Genomic DNA, 15,121 nt, shown 5'->3' on the forward strand with positions numbered 1-15,121 from the left:
CTAACCCTTTGAGTCTTCTACTACATCTAAAGCTTACTTAGAGATGAATAAACCAAAACAATGGTACTGTCATACCATGATCATAATGGAATACGAGGAAATACTTTTTCGAACAGTCAAAATATTGGAAGTCTAAACATACTGATAATCTAGTCTGACAAAGCCTCTACTAGTCAAGAAAACTAGAGAGCCATTGGGACAGATCCCCAACTAGCTCAAACTGAAATCAACAAAACCAACTACTAATAATAGGAGTCACCACTGTAGAAATGTAGACAAGGTACTCGGGATCATTGACGCTACTGGGACTGAGCACCTGAACCTACATTATGAGACAATGTAGCACACAGACGTATATATGGATCAGTACTTTAAGGATTGACTGAGTATATGGGGGTGCATGCAATATATAAAATAATATTATCACAGGTTATAAAATCATGTAGTGCTAAATGTAAGTGGCTCACATAGCTTGAAAAATCTGAAATCTGAAGATACAAAGTAGCGAATAGTAAAACATATAATCTGTATTCCATGAGCCATTACACTTGACTCTAAAGACTGTAGTTAGTTCTTGTTCTCAAATCATGTAGTCTAGATGAAGTCTGAAACTTTATTCTGCATAGTAAGTATTTTATCTCAAAGAACTGCTTCAAGAGTGGGGAACTATTTGGGAGGTTCTTCTAACCTACATATACACCATGTGAGCATCCATAGTGTCCCATGACTAGCCCCCGTAAGGTTAGGGCTGTTCTACCCTTGCCATCGAAATAGAACAATCTATCTCAGTGATCACTATCTCAGTTACCCACGTATAGTGGAAATAAGTATCTCAACCTACGGTGGCACGTAGTTCTGGGGTATAAAACCATAGTAACATACCCAACTCGGTGCTAAATACTACTCACAATCTTATGCTCAAAGTCTTAAGAAAATTTATTTAAAGTAATCTCATATTTCATAAGAAAATCAATTATGAAGTCTGTAATCTCATTTCGTAAAGTGGATTTCAACTCTATTGCGACCAAAGGGTCAAATCTTTCTAAATTATTTTATAATAGTCTAATCATAAGGTGCCTGTAGCACCACAATTCTCAAAATCACATTCTAAAATAGGGCTTGATGACCCATATGTCAATATCATGATCAAACATCTAAAAAAAATTCGTACTTTAGATCATAAACATGCATAAATCATTTGGAAATCTAAAAATTTCAGCAATACTCATAAAAATATACTCATACTCATAAAATTCAACTTCTAAAACATTCAAAATCTCATAATCTCATGAACAACCACATAGGGTATAAATTAATACTTCAAATTCATAGGAAAATATGTAAAATTCTGTATCTTTGTAAATTAGAGCAAATTTTGGGCACAAGAACGTAAGGAGTATTCTTGTTCAAACCCCACATACCTTAGATTGATAAACTTGGATGAACAAATTGCTTGAGACTCTTTTTCGTTCTCTTGAGTGAGGATTGTTGAAGCTTTTGACTTAGGAATCTTGAATCTTGACTCAATTTATAAAAACTATGGTGAACTCTTGAGATTTTTGAAAGAGGATTTGGATACTTAGGGTTTTGTTTTGAAGAGAATGAGGATTTAGGGCATAAAGAGCTTTGTAATGCCATTGATTTTATGTTTTTTGATGAATTGGGGGTAGGGTAATTTCCCAAAATACCCTTCTTTTAACCCTTAGTGTAATTGGAAAAATATAACTGGGAGCCCGATTTCATGGGCCACCGCGACGCGCCACTATCACAGTGGCTCACTGGAAATTGACAATTGGGAATATGGGAGTCACCGCGATACGGAGCCATCGCGTTGTCCCACTGATTGGGACCTGGAACTTAAGTGCGATGCGCCACAATCGCGCTAGGCTACTAGAAATTGACTATTGGGAAATTGGGGTCTTCCGCGACGCGCCACCATCGAGAGCCCCGCTGGAATTTGACAAATGATGATTAAACCCTCTCCGCGATGCGCTAAACACTAAAATGACGGTGTTTTACGACTATAACTTAAATTAGCCATAACTTCTTACCCGGTTATCAAATTTAGGCAAATCTTATATCGTTGGAAACCTAATTCAATTTTCCACACGATTAAAAGTCAAAATTAGGAAGATTCTTTACGATTTTAAAATATTAATCACTTGGGAAGTCATTCCTTAACCTTTTAGAGATGATACTAGACTTAAAGAAAGTTCGGAGTATTACAATATCTTCCCTTTGGGACAATTCATCCTCAAATATTGTTAGTTAGGCTTAGAATACAGAGAAACTAAGGATACACAGCTGAAACAAATGGCTAAACTGAATCTATATCTTTTTAAACTCTTGAATACTTCGGCGAATGCATGAATTTATAATAAGGATAGCTATATAGCTGAATCTTTGATTGGAAAGGGGCTAGATTAAGGAAGAACAATACCTTCGGCTTGAACTGAACTCGCGGAGAAGAGGTGTGCGTACTTGGCTCGCATGTTTGCTTCTGCTTCCCAAGTAGCGCCCTCAACTGAATGATTCCGCCAAAGAACCTTGACCAAGGAAACTTCTTTGTTCCTTAGTAAGTCATTTCTTAACCTTCTAGAGACGATACTTGACTTAAAGAAAGTTTAGGGTATTACACCTGTTTTACTTTAACGTAATAAAATGTTAATGTTAAGTCCACATAAAGTAAATAATTCAAACATTCTCCCACTTTGACATTGTTAACTTTTAAAGAAAAGTTTTTTTTAGAAAATTTATTTTTATGAAAATGACTCTCGGGATGAATAGACAGTGACCATAATCATTTAGTGGTGGAACAACATCTCCAACATGGTCTAGTCAAGAAAAATCATCACTATTGAACTGCAGCAGTACTTACATCAACCAACGACACAAGAACAGTCCATAATCACTGACATTGAAGTTTTGTGGACATAAACCAAATAGTGTGGCAGAGTAGCTAGAAATAGCCAACATGGACTGCAAATTGAGAGTATTTCATTGTTAGTCCTTCAGAAGATTTTTTCATATCAATATGTATGCTTAAAATCAACATGCGTACCATAGAAAAATCTTCACTGCGATTTTTTGTTACAACATGTATGAGCACTAAATAACATGTGCTCCACCAGAAAATCTTGTGCAACATATTACATGGTGCAACAATGTCAGGACCCAATTCACGAGTCGTGATGGAACCTTCTAAAACTCACCAGCAGGTAAGCTAACACCATAACTCAAAGTTAAGGAAATGGGTTACTTTGGTAAAAATGCCCAGCAAGGGCCACAATAAATAAACACAATCATAAACAACAATGTTCCACAATAGACAGACGACTACGGATACCAATTCCATAGCCTGGCAATATCAGTACAAGAGCATCTAAGTTCGACAATAGTACAACTCAAAGTCTAAATAGTCTTATACATTCGTCTCGAATACAAAAGACTGAATAAAGACAGGAAGGAAATGGGTGACTCGAAACTCCAAGAACTCACCTTATCTTTCTCCAAAAGATCAGCACTGCACGACCTCAGCTCAGCAGTGGCAACTAGTACTCGAGTCTGCACTAAAAAGGTATAGAAGTATAGCATGAGTACCAAAATAATGGGTACTCAGTAGGCATCATCAGTCGACTAAGTTAAATTATGATATAAATTTAACTGAACCTGAATCGTCTTCATCATCATTGTACAGAATAACTAGCCAACTAGAATAATAATACGACATCTCATATCAATACATACCACAACCATCATATATAAAATAAATTATCGATCTAGAAGCATAAAGCAAAATATATACAATTTCAATCGCGTAAATACCAAGTTCAACACACATATAACCATTAGAGCGTAAATTAAAAAAAATTACCACGGTGTCCTATACCACTAGGAAGTACACCTAAAAGAACATAATGTAGAAAAGTTATCACGGCTTCCCATACCACCAAAAAGTGCATCAATAGATCAAATCATCAACGTATCAAGATATATATATATATATATATATATATATATATATATATATAAAATCAACTCACATTTATCCATGGTTTCCATATTTCCCATCAACGATCATATGCCTAGATCCATAATCATCATCGATTATCGCAGTTAAAATAGCATATACCAAGGTAATCATAACCATAGTTATCTATCCATTTAGATATATATGATATCGATACACTATATCTAGCAATTATTAACTAACCAACACTTATTATTATTAGGCTACTAATCCATTAGTCCTTATAGGGTCTCTATTATGGCCTAACCAATTCTTTACATAAACCTCAATCATGAGATAATACTAACTATTACTCAATAAATAGCGAACATCCATATCTTGTCATGGTGAAATACTAATCCATAGGTGCCGTTTGTCCAAAACTTACTTCTAGTTATCATAGGCGCACAAGTCATCGTATGGGAACAAAGTTACTTATAACCAAATGTCCATGTCTATTCATCAACCAATGCATCTTACTATCTAGCATCATAATCTACAATTTCTCATTTAACAACTCAACAACATTATACTTTAGTAATCAATACCATTGATCATCACCAATGCTAACCTATTATCATCATTGACCACATAACAACCATATTTGCTAGTTATCGCATTTCAACTATCAATGTCCATTACTTAGTATTCTAGACTTCTAGTCATCAAGTAAAATGGTCACTTAGTAGTCGACTAATTAACACTTCACTCATTTAACTAGGCAATATTTCTTAAGTCAATCCCTTTATTCAAGACAAACATACCCACTAGGTAAATGCTTATTTCTACACAAGATTCCACTACTAATTCTCCTTAACTCTTTATTCGGCATATTCTTTTTCTACTCGCCATTTAACACTAATGAGAATCACACCACTAAGCAAGTGATTAAGATTAAAAAATTATAACCAACATCCTAATATTAATATCATATCTTCAAGGTACACACACATGTAATCCTATAAAGGCATAATCACACATAAACATATATATACATGTTCACCACACATAAAATTAATATATCCTCCAGATATACCGAGCATCATAATATCATCAATATATCCTCTGGATGTATCAGGCATCATAATATCATCATATCCTCCGAATGTACCGGGCAACATCATAACATGAATATACCCTTCGAATGTATCGAGAATCGTCATAACATCAACATGTCCTCTAAACTTACTGGGCATTATCATATCATCAATACATCATCCTAACTTGTCGGGCATCCTAATGTCATCAACATTCACCATAGCATCAATATTCATCATAACATCACTATATATGTATGTATGTAGTCGAATCATTACCAAATACAAGTCCCACAACAATAAAGTGTAAGAAAAGCAAGGAAAGATATATCATAGTATCTCACTACTCATCATCAACACATTATAATAGTAAGTAGATGAACATGAAAATTCAAATGGCATAAACACTCAACACATTACCGAGCTTGACATGATTATTAGCATGGTCAATTACAAGCCATGATTATACTTTCTAGAATCTCTCCTATTAGGCATGATTCATAATACTAGCACAAAAGAGATTCTTTGGCACAAACATAAGTTTAGTCACTAGGCTTGAGAATAATATGAGTAATGGCATAATTCAAGGCTCACATATTAAACTAGCCCAAAAAATTAGTGATAACATAGCCATAGGTTCAATTTACAAGACTTTCCAATGCTATCAAAGTACAACAATAAGATGATCATCAAGTATGCATATTATTTCCAAAATCAACATCACGAATAACCCACTTATCAGGTTTAGCCATCATATTACCAAAGCATATTCTGACGTTTCTCAAGTATCAAGGTCACTAATGAAGTTACATAGTTCAATCTTAAGGCAGGTCAAGTTTCTCTTCTAATATCCCAAGTTATCTTCTTCAAGTCTACGTTTTACCCGAAATTAGACTAAGTTACCTAAATCATGTCTCAAAGGTTTATCAATCCACACTAATTCTATAGGAAAATTTTTCCTTAAGTATTCCTCTTAAGTTATCCAAACCTCTAAGCCTAATTACACAACTAGGCATATCTAGGTCAACTTACTCTTAGGATGAGTGAACAAGTTACTTTTGTCTTACTAGAGTAACTAGAGCATTCTCATGCTATTCATGAGGTAGCAAGTCCAACTAACCAAGGTTCTAGGATACGAGTTAGATATCACACCCAACAAGTTCAATAGCCTAAGTGTTTCAACTAATCCTAAGCATTTCCATCCACTATTTCAACATCTAAGACCCCACTAATCTTATCAAGATATCACAATTATACTACAATAAAGCTTAATCTAACACAAGTAATCCTAACCTACCTTGAGTCCCAATAGCTCACAAACTAACAATCTTTCCTTTCCCTTTCCTCAAAGCTTCTCCAAGGATCCACGCTATCAAAAACGTAATCTATGCATTAATATAAAAATATCACCACCCATATTGCACTACTGTTCTTTGGGTCCAAAATGACACCAAAAAAACCCAAGTGGGTCCCACATATGAGAAACAAGTTTCTGAGACCAACCATTGTTCAACTACCATTAGGGAGTTATAACCCTCAAGAAATTTGTACAAAAAAACCATGTTTGGGGCTAAAATCAAACCTCAAGCCATTTGGGGTTTTGGGTATAGAAATTCAAGAATTTAACACTAAAATTAAAGGAATCTTACCTTAGTATCGATGCTAAACACGAATATGTAATTTGTTTAAGCTCCCAATCAATCCCCAAAACACACTATAAAGACTACTCTCTGCATTAGGATTTTAGAGGCTCAAGACAATGAAGAGATGGCCAATTTTTAGCCAAGAAGAGCTTTTAAATGGCCCATCCTAGGCCCTCAAGAGTAGTGATCATGTACACATGCTAGCTGTGATTGTGTCCATCACAATCGCACCAAGTTCCATGCGATCGCGGTACTCCTCTATACTAAAAAATGGCTGAAACTTAGAATCAAATTCCAAGTTTTGGCAAAGGCCTCGAGATGCATCCGGAGTCCAACATGAGCAAATGAGATATGAAACCATACTGATTTTGATGTTTTTAATGTGTTGGAAAAGTCAAATTTTCCATCCGAGGTCTTTTCCACCAAATGTAAGCCCCACACCCGAATTTTCAATTTCTCAACTTTTTGATCAATAGGTCGAAATAAGTTTGGGTTTAGTGGGACCCAAACCAAAGGTCTACCCAACCTAAAATCGATATTTTGGAGCTGTTGGCATAGTTAAAATTTGCATTCGATATTATTTTACTGAAGTTCTCACTCAGTGGCCATTTGGAAATGGTTCTTAAAACAAAACGAACTGCCAGGTAACCAAACTATCAGTTTCAATAAGTCATAAATGACTTAGGGAAGCTATGGAAAAGCTATAATGGTAGAAATAATTAAAATCACAAGAAATAATCTGAAGGGTCAGTACAAACAACTAAGAAAATTCACAAGGTAGAATGATATACCTGAAGGGTCATTACAAAGAACATATGTTCAATCACAATATCCTCCCCCTTCACCATGTCTCTCATAACCAAATATTTTATTTTAATATGCTTAAAAGCTGAAGAAGATTTATTATTATTTGAGTAAACACAACTACCTTGTTGTCACAGTATATCCTTAAGGTCCTAGAGATGGAATCAACTAAAACAAGCCATGAAATAAAATTCTTAAGCCAAATGGATTGGGTAGATGCACCATAACAACCTACAAATTTTTCTTGCATAGTGGAAGATGCTGTAAGAGTTTGTTTCATACTCTTCCAAGATATTGCACCCAATGGAAACATGAACATAAAGTCAGAAGTAAACCTCAAATCATCAGGACACCCAACAAATTCTGAGTCTGTGTAACCAATTACCTCAAGGTCCTCAACCCTTTTGTACACTAACATATAATATCTTATCTTTTTCAAGTACCTCATTACTTTCTTAGAAGTAACTCAATGACTTCTTCTTAGATTAGTTTGATAACATCCAATAACATTGATAATGAGAGTAATGTTTGGACGAGTGCAAACTTGTACATACATAAGGCTTCCAACAATACTTGAATAAGACAAATATTTTATAGAATATTTCTCAAGATCATTTTTTAGACACAAGTCTATGCTTAAATTATCACCTTTCATCACAAGGAAATCTCCAGGCTTTCAATTTTTCATCAAAAATCTTTTTAATATATGACCAATATAGGTATTTTGTGAAAGCCCTAATAACTTATGAGACCTATATCATTTAATCTCAATGCCCCAGAATAATTATTCCTCTCCTAGATCTTTCATATCAAACACTTTATTCAATAAATATTTAGTTTTATGTAACAGTCCCAAATTATTACTAGTAAGTAAACTATCATCATCATAAAGAGTGGGTATAGTGAATTTACTGCTACTTATCTTGAGGTAGATGCAATAGTTAATCTTGTTCTCTACAAAACCCGTAGAAGTGATAATTTCCTCAAACTTTAAGTACCATTTTTGAAAAGCTTGCTTCAAGCCATAGATAGATTTCTTCAACTTACGCACAAGATGCTCACTGCCTTTACCATTAAAACCTTGGGGTTGTTTTATGTAAACCTCTTCATTAAGATCACCATTCAAAATGGATGTGTTTACATCCATCTAATGTAGCTTAAGATCAAAATAGGTTGCCATAATGGTCCTAAAAGAATCCATAAATAACACCAGTGAAAAGGTTTCAGTATAATCAACCGCTTCTCATTGTGTAAGTCCTTTAGCAATCAATCTTTCCTTAAACCGTTCAACATTTTTCTTTAAATCCTTTTTGGTCTTAAAGACCCATTTACAGCCAACAACCTTCTTGCCTTTAGAAAGCTCTGAAATCTCCCATATATCATTACTACTCATGGATGTCATCTCTTCAGACATGGCATCAAGCCATATCTTCGATTGAGCATATAATAAAGCTTCAAAAAAGGTCACATGATCCACAATTCCACCTTCAGCTAGGTATACTAGATAATCATCCAATAGGAGTGATCGTCCTGTTATACTTGATCTCTTCAAATTATGAAACCCTTGATAAAAAACAATAGGTTCCTAAATCACTTCTTCAATAACAAACACCTGAATTTCCATAGATACAGAGTCATCATCTTACATATGTATATGATAATGAGGTTCATCATGTATAGGTGCAGACATAAATTATTTTGAGTTAACATTAATAGGAATTCTGACAACTTTAACACTTTTAATTGGCTCACGATCAATATTCTGAGAATAATATTTATCTACAACATCAAATTCAAGAAATTTTGGCATTTTGAAATACAACTATTCTTGTTTTCCTCATAGGACAGTAGAACTTGTATCCTTTAGAATGAGCTGGATAACTAATATAAAAACAAAGTGAGGTTCTACGTTTGGTTTCTTTTCTAAAGGGTTATATATCTTTACCTAGCGGGACATCCCCAAACTTAAAAATGATTTAAATTAGGTTTCTATTGGTCCACAACTCAAAGGGAGTTTTGGGAACTGACTTGGAAGGAAAATGATTAATAATGTACATGGATGTTTTAATAGCTTTACCCCGGAGGAACTCAGGTAAGTTATATCTACTCATTATACGTCTCATCATGTCTTCTAAAGTACGGCTTTGCCTTTCGGCTACACCATTTTGGTCAGGACTACCAGGTATGGTGTACTGGATAACTATGCCACAATCTTGTAGATATTTGGCAAAGGGTCTCATTTGTTGCCCAGTGTTAGTGTATATGCCATAGTACTCACCCCCACGATCAAACCGCACTATCTTAATGAGCTTTCCTAGTGGTGTCTGTACTTTAATTTTTAGAACTTTGAATATTTCAAGAGAATCAGATTTTTCTTTAATCAGAAAAACATATGTATACCGAGAAAAGTCTTCAATGAAGGTGATGAAATAACTTGAACCATGTATTGTAGTAGAATATGGATCACTTATGTCGCTGTGAATGATTTTCAACTAACTAAAACTACGAGTAACACCCTTTTTTCTCATTTTAGTTAACTTTCCTCTAATGCAATCCATACATGTTCCTATGTCCCCAAAATCAAGAGAAAGTAAAATATTAGACTTAACCAATCTTTCAACTCTATTTTTAGAGGTATGACCCAAACATCTATGCCACATTATGCCCAATTTTTTTATTTAAAATTGGCCATTTAGACACAATAATTTCAGAATTAAAAGAGTTGTATTCAAAATTATAAGTCAAGGAAATCTTAAACAAACCATCAAATAGGATTCCATAACCAACAACTCGAGAGTTCAAAAACAAATTAACTTTTCCATTAAAAAAATTAAAATCATAACCAAATCTGTCTAAAATTGAAACAGAAATGAAATTCTATCTAAAAGATGGTACATAAAGAGTGTTTTCAAGAATAAACTTATAACCAGCTTTGAAGTCTAAAACTATAGTTCCTATCAACTCTACTTCAACTTGGACATCTGTGGCGACTCCAATTCTTGACTTCATTTCCTTTGGCTTTCTTTTATTTTTGAACCACTGCAAGGAAATGGCAACATGAGAAGTAGCTTCACTATCAAGAATTAATTGGGACATCTACAAAGTGTGACTCAAAGCAAATAAGATCTTGATGATTACCTACTTTTGACTTCTTTTTTATCCAAGAATAAAATTTGGTGCAACCTTTCTACTTGTGACCAGGTTTCTTACAAAAAAAGCAATTATTATTTTTCATAAAAATAATTTTACTGGCCCCAAGATATTCTATATGATATTTACCATACCTTTTATTAAACTGGCCCTTTGATGGTGGGTGTATTTATGCATTCTAGTGTCACTATTCTAGTCCTTTTAGCCTTATTTTGAGGATGATTCGCATTCCATATGGGTTAATAATGAGATAAATATGTATATAAGTGTTAAAGTACATGTTTACAATGGTTCAAAGTGAATTCCAACAAGTTTGTATGTAAATGAGTCATTTAGAGTTCAATCGAGGAAATTAGCATTACAAGCTTGAGCTAGGTGCTTGTCTAGTTGGTTTTGTTAGATTTTAATATGTTAAATGGCTCTAAAATGATTTAAATATGTAATTATGAGTGTAATAACTTTTTGGTAATGTGAAAAGTTCAATTTGATTAAGTGTAGAGATGGAACAGTAAGTTGAAGATTAACATGAACTAGGCTAGTCGTAGCTGTTATTTTGATTCATCGTTATGGATATTGTGTCGTTATAATCTCTAATTTGTAGAGTAATTATGTAGGAATATTTTTGAGATGAAAATGGTGATATATTAATGATATAAAGGCTGAAAATCCATGAGAAATACACCATAATACAAGGGACAAAAGATGGGACGATCAACACTTAGCCAAAATCCTGGAAGCAACTTCTAGTGTATTGAGGTGATGAGCCCGCGATACCCTATCCATAGCGGTGCTCTAAAGATAGTGATGCCCCAGTTAGAGTGGGGCTCTACAGTAGGCTCTTCTCCATCTAGAGTAGTGCTATACACAGGATGGTGCCCCCTCTACTCCCATGCTCTCAAATTATTGGAATCCTTGTCCTACATGGTTTTGGCTTACTCTTGTTCTATAAATACATCATTGTACACATTTTTAATTATCTTTGGACATCTTGAAACATCAAAGAGCTGCTACTACATATTTTTTTAGGTTTTAGATTATTTCATTAGCTTTCTTTTAGATTATATCATGTATTCAAACTTTTGGATCATGATTATGACTATGAGTGGCTAGAAACCTCCCTTTCGGGGTTACAACCAAGAACATGAGTACTATTGTTTTGAATTAATTTCTTTTAATTTTCTCATCATTATTGGTTGTGTGTTCATCTTTGATTTAACTATTTGATGGATTGAACAGCCAAAAAATATATCAAATGTCTACCTTTTAATCTTGAGAGAGGGAATAGGGAGATAGAATATGGAGATGAACAAAGTATGGTTTGTATTCTTTTATGAAATAAGGAATTCAAATTAGTGTCTAGGACAGGTATGCACTTAGATGCCTTACTTGATTCACACATAGGATGATAGTTTAAAAAACTTAATTATTGCATCCCAGCTCAATGATGTAGTTATAGTTTACAACTTAGGTAAATAGTTAGAGGTCGAGAGACCATGATCATGCAATTAACCTTATGAACTAATAACCAATATAAGGAAGTTAACAAATGAAGTTCAATAACATAGTATGATTATTCATAGTTCTTTAACGTTGGTCCTTACTCCATTGATTGTCTCAAGTACTTTTATTCTCAAGCAGTGTTCACTTTTTTATAGTTACAAATTACAAACTCTCTTTTAGTTACTCTTTCACCAATTGAATCTAAGTTGGGAACTAGAATTGAATCGTTATTAGTTCAAGTCCCTGGGGATCGATACTTGGCTTTCTTTAAGGCCACTTTACTACTTGGTAGACCATGTACACTTGCGTGTGTACTGTCAAGTTTTTGGCACCATTACCAAGGACTTGTAATTTGGAAACTATTTATTTTAGTTTTATTTTTAGTTTTCTTTGGTGTTTTTTACACTTGGTCTTGGTTTCGTATTTGCTAGAATAGGTTTTCAAAGTCGAAAGCTGGCAAGGGATCAGGAGTTGGTTCAACCCAGCCCTGAACTTGAGCAACACTTTCACCAAAGAAAGAGAGAAACAATTCTTCTCCCCCAAATTCTGTCAATCCAAGAAGACTAAGAGAATCCTACCGCCATGGTTGATGAACAAGTAGCTTGTGGGATAATTAAGGATGTGGCAACCCCACTTCTAACAAATTGACCTTCTCATTTTAGAAGACGACAGCTGGTGGCAATTTTGAGCTTAAACAGAATATGGTATACCTTTTGATTAGCAGTGAACAATTCACAGGGCTTTCACATGAACATATACAAATCCTCTTGTGAAATTTTTTGGATATTAGTAACATATCCATTCCTATAGATATGAATGCAGACTATGTGAGGATGACGTTATTCCTCTTTTCACTGATTGGGGAAGCAAAAAAGTGGTTGAATGTGAAACCAGTAAATTCAATCACATCATGGGATGATATAGCCAAAAAATTCCTTATTTTGTTCTTTCCGTTTTGTAAGACTATGATACTTTGCAGTGAGATAGGGTGCTTCAAATAGAACCTTGACGAGAATCTTTATCATACTTAGGAACGCTTTAAAGCAGTTCTCCAGGACTGTCCACACTATCAACAGTCCAATAAGCTACTTGCTTATACTTTTGTAGAGGCTCCTAATCACAATACAAAAATCTTGCTAGATTTAGCTAAAGGTGGTAAATCTCTTGAGATGAAATATGATGAGCTGTACACTTTATTGAACCACATAGCTCAAGGAAATTCAAAATGGAATTCAGACGCAAGGACCGCTACAAAAAAAATTACATATGTATTAAAGGTTGACCAATTAACTGCCATATCTGCTCTGATCTCTACATTGCAAAATCAAATAAGCAGTCTGAAGTTGGGAGTAGCACAACCTTTATCCATAGTAAATGCAATCCAATAAGCTGTTGGTTAGTGTGATATTTGTGGTAATAGTGGCCATTTAGAAGCCATGTGTGGTTCAAATCTAGAATCGGTGATGTATGTGGGAAATGCTCAAAGGACAAATTATGGTAATACTTACAACATAAAGTGGTAGACTTAGATAGTGAATCAATAATGGAATGCCCAGCCATAGCAATTTCAGCAGTAACATGTTTAAAAAATCAATAAAATTGCAACTTGGAAAAATTGATGAAACAAATTCTGGCTGGTCAAGCACAAATGGTTGCAGATATGAAAAGTAACCAGGCAAAAATAAAAAATTAGCAAGCTGCCACAAGAAGTTTAAAGTTGCAGTTGGGGTAGTTACAACAGACACTGAATACAAGGCCTCAAGGTGGTTTGCCAGGAGATACAGAAAATCCAAAACAAGTTATGGCAATCACTTTGAAGAGTGGTAAATAACTTTATGGAGAATCTCCCAAGGTAACAAAGGAGGTAGATACAGATTTGAATCCTCCACAAGTAAATGGTAGAGTTGCTAAAAAATCAAGAAAGTCTGAGTACTCAAAAGAAAAAATTGCTGCAGAAGAGGAGCAGGTGCCGCCACTTCCTTTCCCTCTGAGGCAAAGAAAAGCAAAGTAGGATGCAATGTTTAAGAAGTTCTTGGACACGTTCAGAGAGCTTCACATTAACTTAACTTTGTTAGATATTTTGCAGGGTATGTCCAAATACACTAAGTCCTTAGGAGTGTGGTTTCTAATAAGGTAAAACTACAGGATATAAAAGCAATATCACTTACTGGAAGTGTAGTTTTATGGTTACTCAAATTATACCAAAAAATCTTAAGGACCCAGGGAAGTTTACTCTCCCCATTTAGATTGGAAATAACGAGGTGGTGTAGGAACTTAGTGATTTAGGGGCAAGTATCTACTTGATGCCCTTATCTTTGTTCAAAAAAATGGGTTTAAGGAAACTTTCCTAGACCAAGCTCTGTACTATTGCAGTTGGTGAATGGGACCATAGCTCGCCCAGAAAGAGTGATAAAGGATGTCCTCATAAAGGTTGGTAAATTTACTATCCTTATAGACTTTATTATGTTAGATTTTTAGGCAGATGAATATATACCAATCATCTTGGGGCGTCCATTCTTAGCAATGGGAGAAGAATTGATTAATGTAATAGAGGGCACGCTAAAAATAAGATTGGGGGATGAAGAGGCGGTATTTAAAGTTTATAAGTCACTTAACCCACTGTCCCACTATAAAGACTTATGCATGATCTCTGTAATTAAAGGGTATGAGTGTGGGGTAGTTAATCCACCAAAGGCCTCTTCGGACACCCTCATTTAGCAACCCAAGTCTCTAATACCACAACCTGATATGATGGAAATTGATGGGCCTAAAAAGGCTAATGTTAAAAAATTAGGTACCCTTGAGAGGTCACACCCAAGAGGGGTAAAAATAATAAGATGATAGAGACCAAGTATGGTAAAGACAAGAAAAGAGAATGACTAAGCCATAAGTTGGGTCATGCCGAGACACTAAATTAGGCGTTGCTTGGGAGGCAACCCAAGTTAAGTAGGTATGTTTTCTTTTTAGTTGTTAGTTTT

The sequence above is a fragment of the Capsicum annuum genome, chromosome 5 (genome assembly GCF_002878395.1).
Source record: "Capsicum annuum cultivar UCD-10X-F1 chromosome 5, UCD10Xv1.1, whole genome shotgun sequence".
Lineage (NCBI taxonomy): Eukaryota > Viridiplantae > Streptophyta > Magnoliopsida > Solanales > Solanaceae > Capsicum > Capsicum annuum.